At 40.3% G+C, this 25837-nt stretch overlaps 1 pseudogene; it reads right to left on the bottom strand.

The window, feature by feature from the left end:
- LOC117098772 overlaps positions 1 to 25433 on the bottom strand; it is a 59932-nt pseudogene extending 34499 nt beyond the window's left edge.
- Between the last annotated feature and the right edge of the window lie 404 nt (positions 25434 to 25837).

Consider the following 25837-nt stretch of genomic DNA (forward strand, 5'->3'; position numbering starts at 1 on the left):
GCTTCTGTTCCTGGGTGGGATGGCAGAACTATTGAGCCAGATTACGAGTCTGGGTGGTGTCAGCTGATCCACCGAGTACAGGGTCTGCAAAGTATCTCAAGCCCTTTTTTTTTTTTTTTTTTCAAGACAGAGGTTTGCACTTGTCGCCCAGGCTGGAGTGCAACGTCACCATCTTGGCTCATTGCAACCTCCGCCTCCCAGGTTCAAGCAATTCTCCTGCCTCAGCCTCCTGAGCAGCTAGGATTACAGGCATACGCCACCACGCCTGGTTAATTTTTTATATTATTAGTAGAGATGGGGTTTCACCATGTTCGCCAGGCCTGATCTTAGGTTTTGCAGTAGTGATGTTATATCCCCAGGAGAGGTGTGGGGAGGCTTAGATGCTTGGAGCCAGAGGCTGCACAACCCCTAAACTGTAATTTCTAATCTTGTAGTGAATTCATTAGTCCTGCAAAGGCAGACTGGTCCCCAGGCAACAAGAGAGTCTTTTCAGGAAACGGCTGTTACCAATTTTGTTTCAGAGTCAAACCATGAACTGAATTCCTTCCCAAAGTTAATCGGCCTATGCTGAGGAATGAACAAGGACAGCTTCAAGGTTAGAAGCAAGATGGAGCGGTTAGGTCTGACTTCTTTCACTGTCATAATTTCCTCAGTTATAATTTGGGAAAGGCGGTTTCAGGTGTGTGCATATGTTCAAACTCATCAAATGGTACACATTAAATTTGTACAGTTCTTTCTATGTCAATTACACCTTAATAAAGCTGTTTAAAATATGTACAGAGGCCCAGCTTTGAATATGCCTTTCCTTCTTCCTCTCTTTCCCTCCCTCCCTCTGTACCTTCCTCCGTCTTCCCTTCTCCTCTGCTTCTTTTTATCTTCGGTCTTTCTTTTCTTCATTCCTTTCTTTTTCAAGAACTATTTGGGATTTTTCTCAACTAAAACTTAGATGAAAATGTAAGAGGATGTTTTATTCCCTCGAGGTACATCTGCATTTGAAGAAGGGATCACTTCTTTCCTCTCCCAAATGACTCGTATAAAACTATTTCAGCTATTGAAAGATTTGGTAAGTCTGAGATGTGAGACCAAAGTGTCTTTTATCTATTTTTATTTAGGTTAGGAACATAAAGTCAAAGGTTGTCACTGCCTATATGTTTAACAAAGATTTCCCTTGGTGGGAATTGATCATTACATATTTAGATCAACATTTTTTTCAATAACATATTATTAAGGATAGTGTTAAAAATTGCCCTTCAGAATACCTTAAATTGCCACAAGAGAACAATACAGTGCCATGTCTTTATGTCCAAGGCAGGACATTTTTTTCCCAAATCATTTAAACAGATCACTATTATTAAACTTGAACACAAACTAAATTATTTGTGCTATATTTGGGAGGCAGGTTGTCAAGAAAGCATATTGTATTTTTGAACACAATAATCACACCCTCAACAGGTTAAAAAATAAATCTCACATTTTGTGAGGCTAAATAAAAAAGCACAGACTTGAGTCTCCCATCTGTTAACGTAAATTAAAATGGGGACCAGGCCTGCAGAAGCCTCAAGCAGACAAAGACTGCCAGGCCTCGTGACACCAACTTTGCTTGATTTGCAAACATAAGTGAAATGAGCTATTTCTTGTAATTGCCTATTTTGAAAAACAGAACATAAGCTCAACCAACCAAAAGCAGCCAACAAACTTACAATTATGTAACTAGAGACTTTCTGATGGAATAGAACAAATAAGGCAACTTTGTAACCAATCACACATCTTCTTTGTGTGGCTTCTTCCTTCACTCTATAAAAGAATGACCCTCATACTCCTTCCTTGAGGGCTCCAAACCACTTCTGGCATAGAGTTCCTAATTCCGGAATCATTATTTGCTCAGATAAACTATTAAGAGTTTTATTGTGCCTCAGTTTTGTTTAGCTTGCCTTTTAATACATTTCATCATGAATAAGAAGTGTATACTTATACTGCATATCCAAATAATCTCTCTCTCTCTTTCTTGCCATGAATGTACACAGTTAGGTTTTGGGGGCCAATAAATAACACCCTGCTTTGTTTTCCAGGGTCATGATCTCTTCAGTGATAAAGCAGAAGTTACATGTTTTGGTATCAAAATATCTGCTTTATTACCAATAACGCTGATCAGAAAATATGGCCTTCGATTTGCAGCTGACTTCACTGACTAATAAACCTTCCCCTTTGATAGAGACAGATGAATGCACCAGCCCCAGGCAGTGTTGAAAAACCACACGTCACAGGGTCCTCCCAAAAGGACAGACCCGGCCCTGGAAGGCAGAATGGGAAGAAGTGGATCTTTCCTTTATCCCAAACTTGAGATATGAGAACACAGAGAGTCTGGGAAGGTTCCTCCACATGAGAGGCCAGGAATATTCTTTCTTTTTGTTTTCTTTCTTTCTTTCTTTCTTTCTTTTCTTTTCTCTTCTTTTCTTTCTTTTCTTTCTTTCTTTTCTTTTGGTAGAGACAGGGTCTCACTGTGTGACCCGGGCTGGTCTTGGACAGCTGGCCTCAAGCAATTCTCTCCCTTGGCCAAGTATCTTTCTCAATGAGAGTTCTGAGCTTCCTGTTCCCTTCTCTTCAATAGTCTTGTGTGGTGTGTGCCCAGTTGGTAGGGTCGAGCCCACGTTGCTTCAGTGTCACAATCAGGTCCCAGCTTTGCTGCCTGGCATTCTCCCTCTCTGAGGGTCCTACTGGACTCTGTGCCAGTGAGTCTGCTTCCTGCCTTCCCTCTACATGGCTTTCTCCCTTCCATTTTCTTCTACTGAAATAATCCTGATCATAATTTTTAAAGTATCTATCCTATAGTGTTGTGATGGAAATTGCATAAATTGTATTGAATCAACAAATGATCATGGATTAGATGAGGTTTTGGGTGATTATTATTGGTATTTTTCAGGGTGCTGTTCAGGCATGATGCTATCCGAAAAACACATTCCCTTTCTCAGCAAGTGGAGTGGATTCTCCTCCTCCTTCATCCTCTCCCAGCACCTTGCCCCTGTGTCTACCATGGAAAGGTCTTTGTTGACAGCCTTTCCCTGGCCCCTGTCATTTCCCTGTGGCAAGGCCATACTTTGCTCCCACCTCCACCCACATAACTGAGCCCAGAGTCGACAAATGATCACACCGAGTGTTTGGGGAATGAATTTGCTCCCCACCGGTTGAGCTCACAAAGCGTGCATCAGATTCCCCTTCTCTGCTTACGGTAACTCCCCGCGTTCCTCTCTGTCTTCCTCCTTTCCTGATATGGTTTGGCTGTGCACCCACCCAAATCTTAACTTAAATTGTATCTTCCAGAATTCCCATGTGTTGTGGTAGGGACCCAGTGGGAGGTAATTGAATTGTGGGGGCCTGTCTTTCCTATGCTATTCTTGTAATAGTGACTAAGTCTCACGAGATCTGATGGGTTTATTAGGGATTCCTGCTTTTGCTTCTTCCTCATTCTCTTTTGCTGCCACCATGTAAGAAGTGCCTTTCACCCTCCACCATGATTGTGAGACCTCCCCAGCCATGTGGAGCTGTAAGTCAAATTAAACCTCCTTTTCTTCCCAGTCTCTGGTATGTCTTCATCAGCAGTGTGAAAATGGACTAATACATTTTCTTTCTTCTTCTTTCTGTCCATTCTTCTCCCCCATCCTAAGTCAAATGTGGCTGCATCTGTAACCATGGTGAAGGTGATGGCAGAAAGAAAGAGGCATTGAAGTGGAAAATCCTCTATCTTCTTCTTCCAGCCACAGCTCTGAAATGGAGGAAGTTTGGAGGCATTTCGGTCACTGGCTGCTGAGGCCTGGACCTCCACTTTCACTGTTGATCTCTTTGGTTGGTAACAACCAGTCTTTTGCAAAATCAAATGAGAGGAGGCTGAAAAAGAGCTGAGCATTGCTGGTTCCATAAGTGAGAACTTTTTATATTGAAATAATAATTCTAGTTTTAAAAGATAGAGCAGGAAGATTAAGACATGTTAGCATGGTGATAGAAAGCCAATAAATCCTGCTAATGCTTTCCAGTTTCACAATGAAATGTTTTTAGCCATTTTAATGACCAGCTTATAATTAAGAAAAAGATGGTATTTCAAACCTGAAAGATAGAACATATAATTGTTTGAAAGAGTTATAGCCTTTGTCTGGGTAGAGTGGTATAACGGGACTTCCCCTGAGAAATTAAGACCAGCACTGGTCCTGGTTAACCAGGGCAGAACCTGTTAATATGCTTGGGAGTATTGCTAACCTGCTTTATGTAGATAAATACCTGCAGCGTCTGGTAGCACATCTCATGGTGGGTGCAAAGTGCTTCCTGGAGCTGCTCTGAAAAATGACAGCTCAATTTTATGACAACTTCCCTTGCACGGCCCCAGTCTTCCAAAATGAGGAACAGCAGGCCTTTCCACAAGAATTCCTGTGCTCTCAGTAAGAATTCGAAACCCTGTGCACCAGGAATCTGACTTGGGATGGTGGTGGTTGTACTTCTTTTTGACCTCAAAGTTGGAATACGTTCTATAGACCCGAGGGGTCAGGAAGACCACGAGCAAAGTGAGGAAAATCCAAAGAAGACATAGGCTTTGGGACTTAGATAAGGAGCTCATTTCTATGTGTGTAATAGAGAGGGATTTTGTGAATCATAAACTTAGATTTGTCAGATATGTAACTTTATTTCTTTATAAAGAAAATTTACTTTGCTTTTGAATCTTAATTTCTGTATGTTAAGTGGAAAATCTAATTTTGCTAAACTATCCTAAATTACTTCTTGTGAAAAAGTCAGTTTCTAGAGAAAAAAAAATAAGATCATTCAGCATTGTCCTGTATCTCCCTTCTTGCCTAACTGCCCCAGGTAGTGAGCTCCGTGTTGTGGGGAGGGGTGAGGGAGGTGCTTCTGTGTCATCCCATGTCTGAGGGAGCGGCGTGGAGAGCCACCGTGTCACACTCTCCATACATGGCCCCCGTTAGATGAGTTTCCTTTCCTCTGGTCCTTGTTGTTGATCGCTGATATCTGCTGGTCCTGTCAAAGCCTCCAGCTGCAGGACTCCCCACTCCCATCTCTGCTCCTTTTTCAGCCCAGGTATTTTTGGTTCTGCTGCTCTTCTCTTGTAGTCTCCCTCCTGTCTGACTGGGGGGACAGGACCCGCCACCTACATTCCCCATGCCCTGCTGGGAAGCCGTGGATTCCACTAGTTCTTTGTCAGGCCCATCCTCTCAGTCTTATTTCTCATCAAAGGTTTAGTGCTGCAGCCAGGTCAGCGCCTCTGCAGACACGGCCTGCCTAAAAGGCTCACATTCTCAGCACAGATCCATCTGCTGGGTTCTCTTTTAGTTTAAAAAGAAGTCCACTCAGAAACATAATTCTTCTTTGTTTTATGCTACATGATTTTCCTTCTGAGTTAATGAATAACTCTGAACCAGTGGGTGGAGGTCATAAAATGTTAAGAAAATAGTGCTGTAATAAACATTCATGTGCGTGTGCCTTTAGAGTAGAATGATTTATATTCCTACGAACTCACTGCCCATCAATGATAGACTAAATAAAGAAAATGTGGTACATATACACCATGGAATACTATGCAGCCATAAAAAGGGAATGAGATCATGTTTTCTGCAGGGTCATGGATGAAGATGGAAGCCATCACTCTCAGCAAAGTAACACAGGAACAGAAAACCAAACACTGCAACTTCTCACTCATAAGTGAGAGTTGAACAACGAGAACACATGGACACAGAGAGGGGAATAACACACACCAGGGCCCATTGGTGAATGGGGGGCGAGGGGAGGGAATGTAGAGGACAGGTCTATAGGTGCAGCAAACCACCATGGCACATGTATACCTATGGAACAAACCAGCATGTTCTGCACATGTATCCTGTTTTTTAGGAAAAATGAAGAGAAAGAATTTTTTTTTAAACAATGGGAAGAAAAATGGAGAGAAAGGAAAAACGCTGTCCTCTTGAAGTAGCACATCACATTTACACAGCAAGTTTAACATCTGTATGGAAGTATCTGGAAATACTTGGGAACACGCAATGCTCAGGGTACCACAGGGAAAGGTCATCTTGATAAGACTGTCCAGAAGAAAATAAAAACAAAGAATGGAGAAGCATGCCAGTGAACATGAGGGTGCTTGGATTTGGGGGACAGGTTAGAGAAAGAAGGAAACAGAGGAGTATGAAGAGATAGCAAAGTAAGAGCTTTTCCACAATCAGTGTGGGAACCAGGGGAGGAGGGAGACAATGGTCCACAACCAGTGGGGGCAGATGTTAGGGACAGGAGAAGGAAAGGTCGACATCACTCATTGACATCAACAATGTACTTTCGTCAGACTAGACACTGTGGAACTCTTCATTCCAGTTTATGGGAAATGTGTTTGCCACATTTTCACAGGAAGAAATGGTGATTCCACTGTGTTCAGAGAGAAAAAAAACTCCTTTCCCTGGGATTCCTGGTCTTATAGGTGGAAAAGTTGAGATGCATATCTATTTCCATAGTCTCCATCATGTATTTTTTTCCTTTCAGCGGCTAATACCAGCTTATTGCATGACAGTTTTACCCCATAAATTACAGAACTATAGTTGGGAAATACTGCATTTAATTATATTTTATTAGAATAAGGAAGACTTTTTTTGTTTATTTAAAATAAAATGACAGAGAGCAGGAGGGAGAGAGGGAAAGGAAGAGGGAGAAACAGGAAGAGAAAGAAGGAAAAGGAGGTGAAAAGAGGGGGAGAGGAAGTAAAGAAGGAGGAAGAGAGGAGGAGAAGAGGAAGAGGAAGAGGAGAGGAGGAGGAGGGGGAGAGGAGGAGCATCATTCAAATTAGATGGAGAAGGATATAATTGATAGTGCATTGCCCCAGGAAAGTGAAAGTAAGTGGTAGAAAAATACAGGGGAAGGATTTTACTTGCCTGGAGTAAGTAACTTTTCTGCATAAACAGGAGGAGCCAACTATATTTGATTCAAATACATTTGAAGTAAAGAGGGTATTCCAGCTTTCTGTGAAGAGGCTGTTGGACTATGCTGGTTGCTTAAGATAGGGTTACATTTAGGAAGAATCACTGTCGGGCTGATATGGGGGTGAACTGGGAGGAAGTAAAGAAAATAACTGAATTTAACTAAGGGCCTTGAAGAAAGGCAAGTATCACACTGTAGTTTTCTCCACATTCTGCTTGACACTTATATTTTTTCACTTATAACATTGATATGTTGGGTGTTTTGGTCTCTTAAGTGGGCTAAGTGAAACTTTCACAAGGCACACAGAGCTCAAATAATTGCAGTTGCCATAATCAGGTACTGTTTTCACCAGGAAGGATAAAAAAAGGAAGGGAAGGAAAAGAAAATATTAGTGAGGAATCTATATTTTACTGAGTGTTTCATAGGGAAGATGAAAGAGTGTGTTTACTTTATAGACGCTCTAAGAATACTTCCAGGACCTCTGGGAGCCTCTAATCTTCCTAATACAGCAACTCCCCCTCTTTCTGATCTTCCTCAGCCCACAGCTTTACGTCCACAGCTCCTGCCTTCCTGTTCTCAAATTGCCATTAAGAACATCATTCTCCACCACAGCTCCAGGTCAGTCCCAGTGTGCCCGGCCAGCAAGGGATCTTCCTGGCACGGGAACCTCCATCCTATGAGGACACTGAAGGAGCTATATATGACACCATCAACAAAAATTGTCTGTGACATAAAAACTCATATATTTTAACACTGTTGTTTTCTTGCAAATATTACAGAGTAGGAACCCGTAACTTCTAATGCTTACATTTTGTCTATTATATAGACTAAATGTAAGCATTACATTGACCTAAAACTCTTTAAAGAGGAAAAGTATCCAAAATAAATTGAATAAATCCTGAAACATATCTTCAAAAATACCAATTCCCTTTGGATATATAATCAGCAATATATATCTAGCAATCCTATTACTGATTATATATTATATGGTCATTTCATTTTTAATTTTTTGAGAAACCTCCATATTGTTATTCATAATGGCTGTACTAGTTTATATTCCTATCAACAGTGTATAAGAATTCTCTTTTCTCAGCATCCTTCCCAGCTTTTATTATTTTTCTTAAACTAGAGTGAGGTGGTATCTCATTGTGGTTTTGGTCTTTATTTCCCTGATGATAGTGATGTAGAGCATTTTTTCATATATCTGTTGGCCATTTGTATGTCTTTTGAAAAATGTTTATTCATGCGTTTGCTTATTTTAAAATTGGATGATTTTTGGGGGGGGGAAGGCAAGATACAGGATCAACCTAAACATCCATCTAATGATGAATGAATAAAATAAATGCGTTATATATACATATACATAAATATATACATACATATACAATGTGGTACACACATCCCCACACACAAACAAATATACACATATACACACATGTACACAATGGAATACAATTTATCCATAGAAAATAATGAAATCCTATCATTTATGGCAGCACGGATGAACCTGGAGGATGTTACATTAAATAATAAACTAAGCCAGGCACAGAAAAGCACATAATGCATGATCTCACTCATATGTGGAACCTGAAAAAGCTGATTTCATAGAAGGAGAGATTTCACAGAAGTAGAGAGTAGAATAGTGATTACCAGAAGCCGGGGATGGATGGTAGGGAGGAGAGGGGACCAGGAGAAGCTGGTCAATGGGTACAGAGTTATAATTAGGAAAAATATATTTTTGTGTTTTATTACACAGTAGGGTGACTATAGCAAATGACAGTGTTTCAAGATAGCTAGAAGAGAAGATTTTGAATGTTGCCACCACCAAAAACGATAAATGCCTGAAGTGATGAATATGTTAATTACCCCCATTTGATATACTATGCATACATGCATTGTAACATCATATTGTAGCCCATAAATATCTACAATTATAAATTTTAAAATTGTAAATTTAAGAGTTAAAATAAAATAGAAAATATAACAATTTACATAGTCCATTTTAATGACTCATTAAATACTAAGTAGCTAGAGATATTTTGGAATTTCTTTTTTTGTGATGTGACATATTTTAACAGCAGACATTAAAACATGTACATAATTATTAAAATCGTTGGGTTTTTACATTTCTTTGTTTTTTAATTACTTTGTTTTGATTTTTTAATTTCAGTAGGTTTTTGGGGAACAGGTGGTATCTGGTTATATGGATACATTCTTTAGTGGTGATTTCTGACATTTTGGTGCACGCATCACCCAAGCAGCGTACATTGTACCCAATATGTAGTCTTTTATCCCTCACCTCCCTCCCACCCTTTTCTCCAAGTCCCCAAAGTCCAATCTATCATTCTTACGCCACTGCGCCCTCACAGCTTAGCTCCCGCTTATGAGTGAGAACATACAATGTTTGGTTTTCCTTTCCTGAGTTACTTCACTTAGAAAAATGGAGTTTCTTTGACCAATATCTCCTGACTAATAGTTTTCTTTATTTTGCTCCTTGTTATCTACTATAAAGATACTATAACACATGTCCTTCACTTAAACCTTTCCAAATTGTGCAATTATCCCCTTGGGAAAAATTTATGAAAACTAGGATTTCTGTAATGTCAAAGGGAAAAGTGTCATTTTCTTTTGTGTCTCGTGGACTGCCTGAAGAAAAACCTTACAAATAATAGATGTTTAATAAATATTGGCTGAATAGAATAAATTCATGAGTAAATTAGTGGTTGGTAAATTAATGATTGGTTACTAGATGGAACTACTTATTTGCATAGAAAAATCATGCAAGAATTACAAAGACATAAATAACAAGGCGTGAAATATACAGGGTAAAAAACATAAGTAAATAAAACATATAAATTCCCCCTGATAAATATATCTGAAAATGTTGATAAATTATTATTACCCATAGTCGTATTCTAAGTGGAAAAAAGAATATGAAAGAAAATGGTGTTTTTACTTTTTCACTGTACCAATTGGTATGTACTGAGCATTTCTTCTCTAAAGAAAATTTCAATTTTTTTCTATGACAGCTGGAAGGTGACATATTTGGAAGGGTAAAGAATATAAAGAAATACTGCCACGATTAAACATGTGAGGCAACTCTCACACTGATACATCTTTTAAAAACCTGCCATGTACAAATTAAATTAACATATTTGGTGTTGTTTTACAACTGTATTAATAATCGTTTTATTTTTAAAGAATATTTATTGTATATATTTAAGATATGGAACATAAAGTTTGGATATGACTATACATAAGTCATTGCTACTGTCAAGTAAATTAAAATGCTCAACACTTCATATAGTTTTCCTCCATCCCTCCCTTCCTTTCCTTTCCTTTCCTTTCCTTCCTTCCTTCCTTCCTTCCTTCCTTCTTTCCTTCCCCTGTTTTTATTTCTTTCTTTCTCTTTCCTTCCTCCCTTCCCTTCCTGTCTCCCTCCTTTCCTCTCTCTCTTCTTTCTTTCTTACATATATCTTGGCAAATATCTTGACTATAGTCCTTATGTTGTTCATTAGGTCTCTCAGAATTATTTATCCTATATAATTGTAACATTGCCTGTTAAGAACTCCCACCATGAGAAATGAAATAACGGCTATGTACAAATAATATAATTTATAAATTTAAATGACAGATTATTTGGAATAAACGTGTGTTCTATATAAAGATGTTTGCTGATGATATACTTAACACTCCTCTCCCAAATCTTGAGATATTAAAAGGTAAGAGTAACAATAGCTTACACTAAAATCCTGGAGAGTTGGTGACATCAACAAAGTAGAGCTCTCATGTGTTGGAAGGCATTGTAATACACAAAAGAACAGATTCATGGCAAAACCCAGTGAAACCTAGGAGATTCTAATTCTAAAGAAACACACACACACACACAAAGGTCCCTTGAAAATATGTTTTCTTGTTTATTTTTGCTGTAGAAGCCTAAAATAATCTCACAATAAGAAGCTGCAACTACTTTGAGAAGGAATAAGCCACAAAGCAGTTAGTTAAGGAGTTAACGGAGGTTAGACAAATGAAGTTCTCAGTCTAAAATTCCTTAACTCGTCCAAGGCTAAAATCTCCAACAGATCTCTTCAAGTAGGTTGTAACCTCCAGGAAGATTCCAAAAGTAGATATAGGGGTTGGAGGGGAAGTAAGGCAGGGCACAAGGTAAATCAAAGCTGCTCCTAGCGGTGGGAAGCCACCACAACCAAAATACTCGTCTCCTGCCAAGGAAAGGTTACCACATTATTTTTTCTCAGACTTAGATATTTTAGAACAATTTTATATTTCAGCAAACGTGAGAGAAAAGTCCAGAGGGTTTCCATATATTCCCTGCCCTCACACGTACACAGCGTCCCTCATTATCAACATTTCCCACCAAAGTTTTCCCCATTGCAAGCTCCCACAAAATAATAAAAACTAACACCCTTTTGCCTGGAATCCATATGTACTGCTAGGAGAATATGTATTGTTACTTGTTCTAAGGATATCACACGACTCAGAATAAATGATCAGTGAAGGTAGTTTAACCATCCATTCTTTCAACTAATGTTTGTGGGCATCTGTTATTGGCCAGGTGCTGCTGCAGACACTGGAGATATCACAGTGAGCAGACACAACTTAAATCTTTGAACAGATTTCCACAATTCACCACTCAGCAGTCTCAATTTTAGGCATTTATCTAAAAGAGATGAAAACTCATTTTCACCAACTGACTTGTTCAAGAATACTCCTAGCAGCTTTTTAATAACAGCCTATACCAGGAAAAACACATACATATAAATAGGAGAATGGATAAACAAATTGTGCTATATTCTGAATGGAATACTACTAGGCAATGCAAGGAATAAACTACTGATATAAACTCAACATTTTTGAATAGCGAGAATATTATTATGAGGGAAAAAGCCACACATACATATGAAATTCTAGAAATAATCTAATCTACAGTAACAGAAATCACAATCACTATTGCACTGGGTTGATACTGGCTGGTGAGACAGGGATTGATGGAAGGAGCATAGGGAACTTTCTGGAAAGATGCAAACGTTCTCTCCTTTTATTGAGATGGCAGTTATATGGGTGTCTCATTTGTCAAGGCTCATAAAAATGTACCTAAAAAGTATACATTTTATTATATGTCAATTACATATCAATTAAAAAGTGATATCATTTCATATAAAAGTGGTCTTTTTTCCATAATGGCTATACTAATTTACACTCTCACCAACAGTGTATGTGTTACCCATCCTCCAAATTCTTGCCAGCAAACATTTTTTATTTCTGTCTTTTTGATACAAACCATTTTAACTGGGATGAGATTATTTCTCATTGTGGTTTTCATCTGCATTTCTCTGATTAGTGACATTGAGCTTTTTAAAAAAAAAGTCTTAATCATTTGTATGTCTGAGAAATGTCTATTCTGGCCTTTTGCCCTTTTTGTTGTTTATTTGTTTTTTGAGACAGAGTTTCACACTTGTTGCCAAGGCTGGAGTGCAATGGCGTGATCTCAGCTCACTGCAACCTCTGCCTCCCGGGTTCCAGTGATTCTCCTGACTCAGCCTCCTGAGTAGCTGGGATTACAGGCATGCACCACCATGCCCGGCTAATTTTGTATTTTTAGTAGTGATGGGGTTTCTCCATGTTAGGCTGGTCTTGAACTCCCGACCTCAGGTGATCTGCCAGCCTTGGCCTCCCAAAAGTACTGGGATTACAAGCATGAGCCACTGTGCCCAGGCTTTTGCCCATTTTTAAATCAGTTCTTTTTTCTACTGAATTGAGTTCCTTGTAAATTCTGATTATTACTCTCTTATTGGATTGTGTGTTAGTCTGTTACCACAATGCTGACAAAGACATTCCTGAGACTTGGTAATTTATAAAGAAAAAGAGATTTGAGTTCCACGTGGCTGGGGAGGTCTCAGAGTCATGGCAGAAGGCAAAAGGCACGTTTTACATGGTGGCAGACAAGAGAGAATTGAGAGCCAAGTGAAAGGGGTTTCCCCTTAAAACCATCAGATCTCATGAGACTTGTTCATTAATACGAGAACAGAATGGGGAAATTGCCCCCACGATTCAAGTATCTCCCATTGGGTCCCCCCACAATATGTGAGAATTATGGGAGCTACAATTCAAGGTGAGATTTGTGTGGGGACACAGCCAAACCATATAAGATGGAAGTTTGCAAATATTATCTTCCATCTGTAGCTTGTCTCTTCACTTTGCTGATTATTTCCTTTGCTGTATCAATTTAAAAAAGGAAATCAAAAAAGTAATCTGAAAAATTCAGAAAGATCAGACAGTGAATGACACAACAAATGGATGAATATGCCAGGCTGTGCTGTTAGGAGTTTGTCCTGTAGGTGATGCAGATGTGCTGGAGAATTTGCAGCAGGGCTTCCCTCCAGCGAGTTATGCATTACAAGGGGGTGACTCCTGTGATCATGTGGAGAGCAGTCAGGGAGCCCCAAGCAGAATCTACAGGAGAAATGGCGAGATCCTCACAGGAGGATGGAGATGATTTTAAGGGGTAGAATGTTTGGATATTATTTAACAGTCTTGGGAGTTGATGGGATGTTTTAGATGGAGAAAACGGAGTTAGGGATGGCTCTAAGTTAGGTGAGCTGGGTGAGGAGTTGCGCTGGAATTGAGCAATGGACCATAGGGACTTGGGCTGGAAATGAGTGAGTGACAACATGACAGGCAGCATCAAAAACTCAGTCATTGAGTTTTTGAGATGAAGGCAAGATTAGAACAGGAGCATATTTGAGTGAGAAGATCATGAATTTACTTTGGAAAAGACTGACTTCCAAGTGAAAAGAATTGAGTACCATGGCGCCTGGCCAACATGGTCAAACCCTGTCTCTACCTAAAATACAAAAAAGTAGCCAGGCGTGGTGGCAGTTGCCTGTAATCCCAGCTACTTGAGAGGCTGAGGCAAGAGAATTGCTTGAAACTGTAAGGCGGAGGTCGCAGTGAGCCGAGATCAGGCCACTACACTCCAGCCTGGGCAACGAGAACTAAACTCCATCTCAAAAATAAAATAAAATAAGAATTGAGTACCATGGCACAGAGAAAGCTGGCTTTATAATTTCAAGCAGATGACAAATGAAGTAGGTATAAGAAGAAAAAAAAAAGAAAATAGAAAATTTGATTAGTATTTAAGTTAATTCGTTCAGATAGCACACACACAAAAAAACGGTAGCACAAAGGGGATCACAGAGCCTCTACCCTTAATATTATGGGTTGGCATTCTTTGTGACACTTGATTTGAAGAGGTTTTTATTAGTCTCAATGTGTTCTGCAACCCAACAGGTTAAGAATTAATAGAGAATATGCTGAAGCAGAGTAAGGGTGAATACAATTGTATGTAAAAATCTCTTTTTTTTCCCCAGTAAAGTAGGAATCAAACTCATTTGAAAGTGAACCAAGAAAAATGCATTAGAGAGGCAGAAGAAGGTGGAAAGAATATAGAACAGCTGCTGTGGAGAACTAGAAAGAGTCTGCTCAAGATTAATTAAAGATACCAGTGAGTATCATTGAGGACTCACTGACTGATCCCAAAAGCAGTGTGTTTTTTAGAGGTTTTGTTAAGAGACACTGTAAGTGGATAAGTATGTATCTCCTCTCTGTGACCTCTTTTAGGTAAAGAAGACGCATTTGTACATGTAAGTTGATTTGTTTTCTAACATGTTATATAATTTTATAGCCCTGACTTGTATTGCAATGATAAACCCAAATACAGACTTTCTATTAGAATATTATATAATTTTATAGCCCTGACTTGTATTGCAATGATAAACCCAAATACAGACTTTCTATTAGAATATACTTTAGAATGCCTGAAAATATTTACATTAAAAATCCTTAAACGTTGGATAAAGCAAACCATTTCTTTGAAGTAAACACTTCACCAATCCTACAAATGTCACTGATCAAAGCCAGCAGTATTAGAGATTTAAGCTGAAACTAAGTAGCACACTGAAGCAAGGAAGATTTTTAAAGCCGTAAAACCATAATCCTCTATTAAAATATGGGATTCCATTGCTTTGTCAAATTTGAGAGGTGTAGTTTTACCGGGAAGTCGATGAAAGCCTCAGAAGGAAGGTGACAGAGGATGACAAGTCAGAGTGTTTTTCATAAGTAGAGAGAGGAAGAGTGCTTTGCTTGGTATTAAGCACTTTATTCTTTAGGGAGGCTTGTGAAATAAAAATAATGTAAGTAGATTCCACTTTTATCAGATACAAGTGATCTTACTATCTTTCGAAGTGTCAAATTACTTCACAATGAATGGAGTAGATACGTTGCTAATACTTTGAAACTATTTCTTGAACACTTGATATTATCCAGCTTACCTTTGGTAAAAAAAAAAAAAATGCATTTATGTGGAGAATAAAGTGTGCTATAAAATCTTGAGCAATAAGAAATGAATATAGAGAAGATTGTATCAAAATAGCTATATACCCAGTAAATAGCGAGATAAACACTGGAAAGATTGTATACTTTCAATTTTTAAATGAAATATTATATATATACACACATCTATATTTTATATTATATATATAATATTTGAAAGATATCTTTAACAAAAATAAATATTTAGTAAACAATTTGCCACACAATACTAAAACCAGTAAAAATTATTTACTGAGACAGGTATTAGAATGGCCAAAGCACAGAATATGATGAAACCGAATGCTGACAGCAGTGTGGAGCAATCAGAACGCACATTCAGCACCAGTGGAAATGCAAAATATCACAGCCACTTTGGCACGAAGTTGGCGGTTTCTTACAAAACTGAATATAATCTTACCATATGCATTAGTCAGGGTTGTCTAGAGGGACAGAATTAATGGAATATACAGACACACACACACATATATATATGTACATACAATGCGCATATATATATACACACACATACACACACACGAGTTTATTAAGTATTAACTCACATGATCACCAGGTCCCACAATAGGCCATCTGCAGGCTGAGCAGCAAAGAGAGCCAGTCCAAGTTCCAAAACTTAAGAACTTGGAGTCCGATGTTCAAGGGCAGGAAGTACCCAGCCCAGGAGAAAGATGTAGGCTGGGAGGCTAAGCCAGTATCGCCTTTTCATGTTTTTCTGCCTGCTTTATATTTGCTGGCAGCTGTTTAGATGGTGCCCATCCAGATTAAGGGTGAGTCTGCCTTCCCCAGCCCACTGACTCAAATGTTAATCTCCTTTGGCAGCACCCTCACAGACACACCTAGGATCAATACTTTGCATCCTTCAATCTAATCAAGTCGACACTCGATATTAACCATCACAAATCCACCCCTTGTCAACTTGAACCCATACACATCTCCTGAGATCATACATCATCTTCAAATAAAAACAATAATAAGCTCATAATTACACCTAACATAATACAACTATCCTTCGTACAACTGGAAATGCACCAATCCCCAACCCAAATACTATTACATTAAGTTAACAATACTTAAACGCTGATAGGAAGTCAATAAATCTTATGCTACATGATAAAAGGAAAAGGAAATAAAATGAAGATGTTTTCTTAGTACAAGCGTATACATGCACAAACATGTTTTTAACAAAAGAAGGAGGAAATACTCATGACAATTCTGCAGCTGGTCATGCGGTTGTAGCTGGTATTGATGATGACCTTCTTCTACTACCCATTCTGTATTCTCTTTGCGTTCAGGAAGCACCTCAGCAGGTCATTTTTTTTTCCCAGTGGAGTGATCCAAACCTTCAATCCTGAAGGGTCTGGGCCATTTGTAGTCCTGCCTGGGCGGAGCTGTTGTAGTTTCTCATTGACCTTAATCACAGGGCATGGTGATACTAAGGGACACCCTAACTTTATCCACTGAACTGAGGAGCAACCAACCCACTTCATTATGTTCCTTGGTTCTCCACATATGGTCAAATGTATTACGTACAGAGTCACTAAACTCCTTGCCCCTCACGAGCAGTGAAGCAGGAGTTTCAAATGCATTTACTTTACATAACTGTCTAAACAGTTCACGCCAAGGACTGTCAGTGTTCTCCACTCTATTAGAAGTAGAGTCCTTAGCATTTTGGTGTCTAATCATATTAAGCAGCCAACTCCAGAAACCCCCAAACGAATAAAAGAACTCCATCCTTAATCTATTCCTCTAGAACCACTCCTGGTACCCAAATCTGTGTTAGTCAGGGTTCTCTAAAGAGACAGAACTAACAGGATAGATATGTATATAAAGGGGAGGTTATTAAATACTAACTCACATGATCACAAGGTCCCACAATAGGCTGTCTACAAGCTAAGGAGCAAGGAAAGTCAGTCTGAGTCCCAATACTTAAGGACTAGGAGTCCAATGTTCGAGTGCAGGAAGGGCCCAGCACAGGAGAAAGATGTAGGCTGGGAGCCTAGAGCAGTCTCATCTTTTCACATTTTTCTGCCTGCTTTATATTCCAGCTGCACTGGCAGCTGATGACGGGGTGTCCCCCAGATTAAGGGTGAGCCTGCCTTTCTCAGCCACTGACTCAAATGTTCATCTCCTTTGGCAGCACCCTCACAGACACACCCAGAATCAGTATTTTGCATCCTTCAGTCCAACCAAGTTGACAGTATTAACCATCACGCCATATGTCCCTAGTGGAGGCCCACCTTCAAACCAGGGAGAGTCTGAAGCCTGGGGGCCTGGCTGACACACCAGAATGGGAACTTATGGTGGTTTTTCTGGCCACCCATGGCTGCCCATGAACCACTCAGTGTGTACTTCCTTCCCTCTGAAGCTCATAAAAACCCTGGACTCAGACAAACTAGAAGAGATGCCTGGATGACCTGCCTGCAGAGAGGAGCTTCCCATTCCAGGGTCTCCTCTGTGCTGAGAGCTGGGCAGATGTAGAGACTATCAGCTGCAGAGAGGAGCTACCCACTCCAGGGTCTTCTCTCTGCTGAGAACTGAACACTCATCAGGACACACTGCCTGTGGAGAGCAGCTACCCAATGCGGGTCTCCTCTGAGCTGTTCTGTTGCTCAATAAAGCTCCTCTTCACCTTGCTTACCTTCCACTTGTCTGTGTATCTTATTCTTCTGGACAAAGGACAAGAACTTGGGACCTGCTGAATGGTGGGGCTAAAAGAGCTGTAATACAAACAGGGCTGAAATACACCACTTACTCACCATATTGCAGGCAAAAACAAGTAAAGAAGAGAGAAGGGGAGAAGAGTTGTGGCCCTTTGGGGAGTCCAGACCTAGGAACTCCCCACGCCAGGGCTGTGACACCCACTCTGGGGCTCTGCGGTTCCTGGTATCTCCAAGCTTCCAAGAGCCACCGTGTTCTCTGGCGCCAGCTGTCGAGCCTGCTGTGGTACATCTGGTCCAGCTGGAGCCTTACAGGGAGCTGGCACCTGTCCTGGTGTCTGTAGCTGCCTCCCCTTCCACAGCTGGTGTGCCTGGCTGTGTGCAGTGGCTGAACCCCATGCTTGCTTGCTTACACACCCCTCATAGCTCTGCACCTGGCTCACCCTTGGCAGGCATGACATTCAGCTTGGTAGCACAAGATGAATGCAGACTGCCAGGTTGAGTGGGCAGAATGAGCCCAGCAGGCCTGAGTAAAAACTTGGGCAAAAGGCCACCAACCACAGAGGATTCTGGCTGGCAAAGTGATACTGCAAGGATCCCGTGACAATATCACCTCATGTCCATTAGAATAGGTATTTTCAAAGGAAAAGCAAAAGAAAGAAGGAAGGAAGGGAGGGAGAGAAGAATGGAGGGAGACAGGGAAGAAGGGAGGGAGGAAAGAATAAAGAAGAGAGGATGGAAGGAAGAAAAGAAAGAGGGAAGGAAGGAAGGGAGGGAGGGAGGGAGGGGAGGAAGAAAGAGACAGATGAAAGAGAAAGAAAAAGAAGAGAAAGAAAAGAAAAAAGAAAAAAAGGAAAGAGAAAGAAAAGAAAGAAAGAAAGAAAGAAAGGAAGAAAAAAGTGGGAAGGAGAGAGAAAGAATAACCAGAGTTGGCAAGAATGTGGAGATATTGGAACTCTTGTGTATTGTTGGTGGAGATGTAAAATGGTGTCACCATGATGGAAAACAGTATAGTGGTTTCTCAAAAAGTCAATAGAATCATCATGATCTACCACAGTATGCTGGAAATGCTGAATATCCACACGTTAAAAAATGAAGTCGGATTCATACCTCACCCCATATTCAAAAAGGATTTGGATATACCTGGGTATATTTCCAAAAGCAGGCTCGTGAAGAGATATTTGCATACTTATGTTCATAATGGCATTATTCACAGTAGCCAAAAGGTGGAAGGAATCAAAATGAAGAAGAATCAACACAATGTGGTACATATGTGCTAGTATACACATGTTGCAATAAACATTCTTTTGCAAACATATTTCATACATTTGTTTTATTATTAACTTCTATATGTATACTATGAATAGAGAAAAGAGCTAGTACTAATTTTATAATTTAAATTTATTTTTAATATGTCTTTTGGGGGATGCTAAATATGTAATCAATTATCTAATTGTTCCATGGATATAATAAAATGAATATTTTATATATACCTATTAGGATGATTGTTCATTTCATCCATTACTTATATTTTTGGCTATTATAATTAATTGGGATAGATTTAAATGTCCAAATACAGTTTTCTTTTCCAAGTTTTATTTGAATTTTTAATGATTTGTCTCTGAAAATGTTTGCCTTCATAGCGCTTTTTTTTAATTTTTGATTTTTGGGGGCACCTAGGCCTTTGTACTGTCTTTGATCTTCTCGAATCAGTATTAGTTTTGCGCTTCTGCTATTTACTCACATCCCACCTTTTTGTTTTAGTATTTAACTGCCCATCTCTTCATATTACACTTCATAAAATGTAACTTAATATAGTTCTTATAAATTCCCTTTAACAAGCAGTTGGCCCGTTACTGTTTAGTGAGACCCGTTATACTCGGTCCCTTGTATTGTATGCGTGCCTGCTACTTATTTGTCATTTCCCTTTCACCTGTGCTTGATACTTGACTAATTTCAAAGCTCACTGTATTTTGCCTTCTCTCATTTGCTAATTTGGAATTGGTACTATATGCTACTATTATTTTAGAGGACAAAAATGTCCTTTGCTAAAGTAAAGATAGAGTTAAATCCTGATTATGTTAGTGGGGCTATCTGTGGCATTTTCTTGTGTTATATTGCTTTCTTAGAGTCTTTTTTGCTTATTTGGTGAAAATTTCCAGAAGGACAAGGGCCATTATTCACAGTTGCGTAGCTAGTGCTTGGGGCATAATAAACACCCAATAAATATCTGTTGACTAATAAAGATTGTATCTGTGAACCTTCTGGAATCATATATATGTGTGTAAATATGTATACATATGTATATATGTACACATACGTATGTATGTGTGTGTGTACATATATGTACATATGTACATAAACACATTTACACAGTCAGTATAATGCTTAAAAACACTAATTACAAAAAATAGATGATCTTAAGTAACACTGAAATTTCTAAAAAATCTCAGGTATGCTAATAAAATAAGATTGTGTGTACCTGAAAACACACTTAACTGTTTATATGTATAACCAATAAATAATTTTTATTATAAAAATTTAGCATCCTCTGAACCACTTCTAGTGAGTGTAATGTGGGTGTTGGCTTGAACATACAAAACTAAGCTGTTCTGGTTTCCCTTGTAAACCCACATGGGAGACCTGCCTTTACTCTGACTAACAACTTGGATGCTATGCAAGTCATCTGGCAAAAGTGCCATTTAGTGAACTGTGTTTGCAGTTTCCTGAATGGCAGCCATGAGGCCTGAGCATAATTACGACTCCTCCCTAAATGATGGGAAAATTTCCACTAATTAGGCCTAGATGCTTTTATGTATTAATGACATTACTAAGAAAAAATACTTTAATTAAAAGTTAAGTGTATTTGAAGATAAAAAGGCCATCACTGAATCTGGTTGTTTGTTACTGTTTATAATAGACTTTCTTTACATTAAATGGCCAAAGAGTAATGTGCTCATATTAGAATTGCATTAACATTACACTGAGGTAAACAGAGGAGGAGCAGCTGCTTCCTGTTCCCTATGCTGCAAGTACATTCTTGCAAAATCGTGAAACTGTGCAGAACTTCTGGCACATTTGATGTACCCTGTATACTCTAAGTCAGAAGTGTTGACAGTCTCCTGAGTTAAGTTGGATTCACAGAGTTAGCAACATGATCATTAAAGGTGATCTTTACATGGCCTTCAAATTATTTACTGTTTCATTTATTAAATGTATGCTTTTACCCAGTACCTGTAACAGAGTAGGTTCTGCATGACCATTCACTCCATCAGTCTGAGTCCCACTCAGGGTCTCACTCTGTTGCCCAGACTGGAGTACAGTGGCATGATCATAGCTTGCTGCAACCTCGACCTCCTGGACTCAAGCAATCCTCCGCCTTAACTTCCAGAGTAGCTGGGACTACAGATGCGTGCCATCACACCTGGCTAATATTTTAGTTTTTTGTTAGGATGAGGCCTTGCTATGTTGCCTAGGCTTGTCTTGAACTCCTGTGCTCAAGCTATCCTTCTGCCTCAGCCTCCCAAAGTACTAGGATTGCAGGCCTGAGCCACCCTGTGTGGCTGGTAAACTACTCTTTAGTATTAATCTTATAACCAATTTTTGGAAAACACATATCCAGGTCATGTCATAGCATCTGCGACTTTAAAGAATAAATGTTTAAAATAATCTTTGTTTAACCTTATGAGCTAAACAAAATTGGAAGCCCTGAGGGAGTGGCTACAAGAGCTGAACCTGCAACCATGCATATGATCATCAATCACACAATCTAGAAATGACTTAGGACCTATCAGGTGATTTACTTTCTGCTGGGCACTTAGCATAACAAGATCCATCTTGTTTCCTCCTCACAAGGATCCTTCAAGGTACGTAATTACATAAGAGCACAAGGACACATGCAAATAATTACAGCGTGATGTGATGAGTACTTTGTTAGAGACAAGGGACAGACATGGAAACCCCGTTTTAGGATGCATGCATTGTTTTTTCTTAGTTAAGATGCCCCATGCATGTTAATAACTATTGCCCGCAAATGCCTCTTCTAATAAAAACACTGGGATCACGCTGGGTCTCCCAAACAATGGCTTCCCAGGACACGGATGGGGCCTGGGTGAGTGCAGAGGTGCCAAGGTGATGTCGGGAAAGGGTTTAAAGAGCAAGAATCAACTATTTTCAACCCACTGCTGAGCTCTATGTTCTCAGAACTCTGAAGGATTGCAGCGTCTTTCTTATGGCAATGAGAGCTGTTGTGGTCTATCCTGGCTCTCCTGGAACTATCTGTGGAATGAGAGAGTCAGTGAGTGAACCAGTTGCCCTGTAGCCTCTTCACCTTTCTGCTGGGAGCCCCGGGCCGGTAGCTGGCAGCTGACCCTGCCGTGGTCCCTGCCAGCCCAGTGCGGGGTGAGATCAGCTCCCTCAGGGCTCAACTTTTGAGTTGGGTGTTGTACCCCTTCTCCCTGAAGAGGCCGTGGCTTATGCAAAATGAACAAATAACCAAATTGAGAAAAAATATGAATTCATCTAAACTCACAAGCTGAACTCATCAGTCCTATTCACCTTATTTCAAATTTCACTCTTAACAGGGGTACAATTTAGAGTGCTATTATCTGGGGTATTTTTTTTTTTCAGTTCAAAAACAAAACTACATGCATATTACTGGTGAGCCAGAGATACTCTGTCCTGTTAGGGACACCTCTTCTCATCTGTGCTTTGAGAAAGGCTCTCTCAAATTTGGAATGTGAAGCTTTTCTTACTCCAGGGAGGCCAGGTGTGTGAGCAATTGTCCATCACGCAAACAGGGAGTCAGAGAAAATAGGGGGTTACCCTTCCTTTTCACCACTTACCAAGGAATTTAATCCTCATTTACTCATCAGTGAGTCAACATTGCACTGGGGCTTAAATTGCAGCATTGCGGAAGGCCAAATGTCGGGAGTGCTACCTGAATACAGGACTAGTTTTCAACCGGTCAGTGAATAAGGAGTCTGTTATTGGATTTGGATCGTGTTAACTATGGGGTCAATCTAGTGTCAATGCTGGGTTAGTAAACAAGGGAGTTTTTTTTTTTTTTTTTTTTTAGTTAAAAGTGTGAGGAGACAAACATATTTACTATTCTGGACTCACTCTCTTCCCTTGTCAAAACCTGCCCTTGGGAAGCTGCTAGAATTTGTTCCCGTTAAAATGGTGAATGAATGCTAACAGTGACAATAAGGAAAACACACACACAAAAAAAGATGATAAAGAGTGCCTAATATGTCCTACACATTGCATTAGGTGTCTTTTTATTTCCTTTATTTTCCTGCTCACGAAGCCTGGAGAACAGATGCTGCTATCTCCATTTCAGAGCTAGGCAACTGAGGCCCTGAGAGGGCTGGGGACTGTCCAGCGTCTCACATCCCCGCCCTCCTGCACATCTGGGTGGAACTTAATTCCAGATCTCCCCCTGCCCTGCCCATCAGTGGCTGTGTGAACACAGGGACCCTGTGTGTGTGTGTGTGTATGTGTGTGTGTGTGTGTGTGTGTATGTGTGTGTGTGTGTGATGCGAATAGCTTCCAGAATACTGGCTGCCACATAGCAGGCATTCAATAAATATGTTTGCAGATGTCAAATGCTTGTCTTTCCCTGTCCTATTCTCATCTTTACCTTCTGGAGCTGGTAATAATAATAGCAAACATTCAGCATGCACTTACTCTATGCCAAGCACTGACCTTTACACACATTTTTTATGTGATAGATTCTCCGTAAAGCTTTGTAGGAGAATGTCACATTCTAAGCTGGGTCTCTCCAACCTAACATGTCCATGGACCGTCCTGGCTGCACTCCCCAGCCCCCTGTTCAATACAGGCCGCGTTCACACAGTAAAACCCAGAGACTTAGTCTGCTGTGGGAAGCATGCCCCCTGCACGAAATAATCAGTCCCTCTGCATTGATGAATTGCTCTCTTCTGGTGCATTTGCCCCTGCTGTGGGTGTGAGAGGAAAAGAGACTTAGAAGAATTGGAAAAATATAAGAAGTCTAAATGATTCACTATCAGGAAGATTATTTAGTTACAAGTTTTGCAGAGTGGAAACAATGACCAACACCTTTTCAGCCCTAATTTCCAGTAACAGGGAAACAAATGAAAAGAACAGATTCTCACCCTAGTGTCTGGGGGCTTTGGACAAGTCACAGATCTCTGGAGCCTCGCTTTCCTCCCCTTCTGCCTAGTTTGTGAGGGTTGAAGACACAGGGGTCAAGATCTAATTTTTCCATGCCTAGTAAAACAAGTGTTGGTTGAGAGTGGGCAGGGCAGGGCAGGAACTGATTTCACTCTGTGGATGATGCTGGCAAACCTAAGAAAGGGTCTCGCTCTGTCATCCAGGCTGGACTGCAGTGGTACAATCGCGGCTCCTTGCAGCCTTGACCTCCCGGGCTCAAGCGATCCTTCCACCTCAGCGTCCTGAGTAGCTGGGTCCACAGGCATGTCACCATGCTCACCTGATTTTTATTATTATTTTTTTTTTGTAGACTTAGCTTCTTATACAGCCACCTTTAAAACATGTCCCTCTTGTTTACTGGAGTGGCAAAAATGCCTAAAGATGGTTTCTTGCTGAAGCCAGGGGCAGGGCCACATGGCTAACTGACGTCAGCAGAGCTCAGTGTACTAAAGGCTACACGACTTCACCTCAGAATCAGGGGGCAGAGACCCTGTCACCAAGTTTCTACTGATTCCTTCACGAACATGAATCACACCTGACACGTTTAATTTTATTTTATTGTGACAAGAATATTTAAGGTGAGATCTATGCTCTGAATACATTTGGAAGGGCACAGACACTATTGTTGCCTGTAGGTACAGTGTGACCCAGCAGGGCTCTTGCGTCCTGCATACCTGAGAATTTATGACCACTGATGAGAAGCTCCCAGTCCCCCTCATCCCCCAGTCCTGGTCCTATGAGGTTGACTCTTTTAGATATTTTAGATTCCTCATGTGAGTGGGATCAGGCAGTGTCTGTCCTTCTGTGCCTCGAGTGGCGTAACGTCCTCCAGGGCCATTTGTGTTATGGCAGATGACAGGATGTTCTTCTTTTCAAAGGCTCAATAATATTCCATTGTCTCTCTGTGTGTGTATGTGTGTGTGTGTGTGTGTGTGTGTGTACACCCCACACTTTTAAAAAGCCAGAGTTTTTAGACATATAGGTTAGCCAAGTTTTACACAATAGTGATGTTAGTGCTTGACATACCTGGGTCGGGTCTAAATCCCACCTCAGTCTTCCAGTCACCCAACCTGTGTCAGTCCTGGCTCCCTGCACCCCTCGTGGGGCTGCTGCAGTGATGCCGCCTCCTACGGTGGGCTGAAACCGAGCCGAGCTGGTGTTCCTGAAGGTTGCACGGGTGTCAGGGCAGCTAGTGCTCTCATTATGATCACACTCTTCCATCACTACAGACCAATATCAGACACGGTGCTTCTCGCACCACGGCTCTGTAGACTCCCGGGCTCTCGCTCTTCTTCTGCCGTGGATGCCACTCCTAGGATCTGTTTCTTGGTACGGGGTGATAAAACCCCTTCTATGGTTTCAGAGTCTCCCAGAGCTCCATGAGTCTTTGTTCTTCTTCCCATTGACATTGTTCTGTGGGCATGAATTGTACAAATTGGTCTCTTGAATTAACTCCCAATACATTAATAATCAGAATTGACTTCTTTCTCCTGACGTGCAGTTGTACACATGATCTACTTTACCTGTCACACGATTTCCATCCGCTTTGTATTAATTTTGGTGTTCCCAGCTCATCTATTTCCCTTTGAGTTTTCCTTTCTATGTTGATGAAAAATGGGAGATAA

Source organism: Trachypithecus francoisi, unplaced genomic scaffold (assembly GCF_009764315.1).
Source record: "Trachypithecus francoisi isolate TF-2019V2 unplaced genomic scaffold, Tfra_2.0 Contig01474, whole genome shotgun sequence".
Lineage (NCBI taxonomy): Eukaryota > Metazoa > Chordata > Mammalia > Primates > Cercopithecidae > Trachypithecus > Trachypithecus francoisi.